Source organism: Triticum urartu, chromosome 3 (assembly GCF_003073215.2).
Source record: "Triticum urartu cultivar G1812 chromosome 3, Tu2.1, whole genome shotgun sequence".
Taxonomy (NCBI): domain Eukaryota; kingdom Viridiplantae; phylum Streptophyta; class Magnoliopsida; order Poales; family Poaceae; genus Triticum; species Triticum urartu.
The window spans coordinates 687,151,821-687,154,603 of record NC_053024.1 but is presented as its reverse complement, the minus strand read 5'-3'; positions in this window follow the sequence as shown (position 1 = coordinate 687,154,603).

Here is a 2,783-nt window from a genome sequence, read left to right as displayed (position 1 = left end):
TGCAGGGTATGCTATGTGATGTGATATGGCCAAAGGATGTGATGAATGATATATGTGATGTATGAGATGATCATGTTCTTGTAATAGGAATCACGACTTGCATGTCGATGAGTATGACAACCGGCAGGAGCCATAGGAGTTGTCTTAATTTATTTATGACCTGCGTGTCAACATAAACGTCATGTAATTACTTTACTTTATTGCTAACCTTTAGCTGTAGTAGTAGTAGAAGTAATAGTTGGCGAGACAACTTCATGGAGACACAATGATGGAGATCATGATGATGGAGTTCATGGTGTCATGCCGGTGACGATGATGATCATGGAGCCCCGAAGATGGAGATCAAAAGGAGCAATATGATATTGGCCATATCATGTCACTATTTGATTGCATGTGATGTTTATCATGTTTATACATCTTATTTGCTTAGAATGACGGTAGTAAATAAGATGATCCTTCATTAAAATTTCAAGAAAGTATTCCCCCTAACTGTGCACCGTTGCGAAAGTTCGTCGTTTCGAAGCACCACGTGATGATCGGGTGTGATAGATTCTTACGTTCGAATACACCGGGTGTTGACGAGCCTAGCATGTACAGACATGGCCTCGGAACACATGCGAAACACTTAGGTTAACTTGACGAGCCTAGCATGTACAGACATGGCCTCGGAACACAAGAAGACCGAAAGGTCGAGCATGAGTCGTATGGTAGATATGATCAACATGAAGATGTTCACCGATGTTGACTAGTCCGTCTCACGTGATGATCGGACACGGCCTAGTTGACTCAGATCATGTAATCACTTAGATGACTAGAGGGATGTCAATCTGAGTGGGGGTTCATAAGATGAACCTAATTATCCTGAACATAGTCAAAAGGTCTTCGCAAATTATGTCGTAGCTCGCGCTTCAGTTCTACTGTTTAGTTATGTTCCTAGAGAAAATTTAGTTGAAAGTTGATAGTAGCAATTATGCGGACTAGGTCCATAAAATGAGGATTGTCCTCATTGCTTCATAGAAGGCTTATGTCCTTAATGCACCGCTCAGTGTGCTGAACCTCGAACATCGTCTGTGGATGTTGCGAACATCTGACATACACATTTTGATAACTACGTGATAGTTCAGTAAAACAGTTTAGAGTTGAGGCACCGAAGACGTTTTGAAACGTCGCGAAACATATGAGATGTTTCGAGGGCTGAAATTGGGATTTCAGGCTCGTGCCCACGTCAAGAGGTATAAGACCTCCGACGATTTTCTTAGCCTGCAAACTAAGGGAGAAAAGCTCAATTGTTGAGCTTGTGCTCAGATTGTCTGAGTACAACAATCATTTGAATCGAGTGGGAGTTGATCTTCCAGATGAGATAGTGATGTTTCTCTGAAGTCATTACCACCAAGCTGCTAGAGCTTCGTGATGAACTATAATATATCAGGGACATATATGATGATCCTTGAGATATTCGCGATGTTTGACACCACAAAAGTAGAAATCAAGAAGGAGCATCAATTGTTGATGGTTGGTGAAACCACTAGTTTCAAGAAGGGCAAGGGCAAAAAAAAGGGATACTTCATGAAACGGCAAATCAGCTGCTGCTCTAGTGAAGAAACCCAAAGTTGAACCCAAGCCCGAGACTAAGTGCTTCTGTAATAAGGGGAACAGTCACTGAAGCAGAACCACCCTAGATACTTGGTAGATGAGAGGGCTGGCGAGGTCGATAGAAGTATATTGGATATACATTGTGTACTTTACTAGTACTCCTAGTAGCACCAGGGTATTAGATACCGGTTCGGTTGCTAAGTGTTAGTAACTCGAAATAAAAGCTACGGAATAAACGGAGACTAGCTAAAGGTGAGCTGACGATATGTGTTGGAAGTGTTTCCAATGTTGATATGATCAAGCATCGCACGCTCCCTCTACCATCGAGATTGGTGTTAAACCTGAATAATTGTTATTTGGTGTTTGCGTTGAGCATAGACATGATTGGATTATGACTATCGCAATACGGTTATTCATTTAAAGAGAATAATAGTTACTCTGTTTATTTGAATAATACCTTCAATGGTCTTACACCTAAAATGAATGGTTTATTGAATCTTGATCGTAGTGATACACATGTTCATGCCAAAAGATATAAGATAGTAATGATAGTACCACCTACTTGTGGCACTGCCACGTAAGTCATATCGGTATAAAACACATGAAGAAGCTCCATGTTGATGGATCTTTGGGCTCACTCGTTTTGAAAAGTTTGAGACATGTGAACCATGTCTATTGGTGTATATGCATGAAGAAACTCCATGCAAATGGACCGTTTGGACTCACTTGATTTTGAATCACTTGAGACATGCAAATCATACCACATGGGCAAGATGACTGAAAGCCTCGTTTTCAGTAAAATGGAACTAGAAAGCAACTTGTTGGAAGTAATACATTTTGATGTGTGCAGTCCAATGAGTGCTGAGGCGTGTAGTGGATATCGTTATGTTCTTACTTCACAGATGATTTGAGTAGATGTTGAGTATATTTACTTGATGAATCACGAGTCTGAATTATTGAAAGGTTCAAGTAATTTCAGGGTGAAGTTGAAAGATCGTCGTGACAAGAGGATAAAATATCTATGATATGATCATAGAGATGAATATCTGAATTACAAGTTTGGCACAGAATTAAGACATTGTGGAAATTGTTTCACAACTAATACAGCCTGGAACACCATAGTGTGATGGTGTGTCCGAACATCATAACTGCACCCTATTGGATATGATGCATACCATGATGTCTCTTAT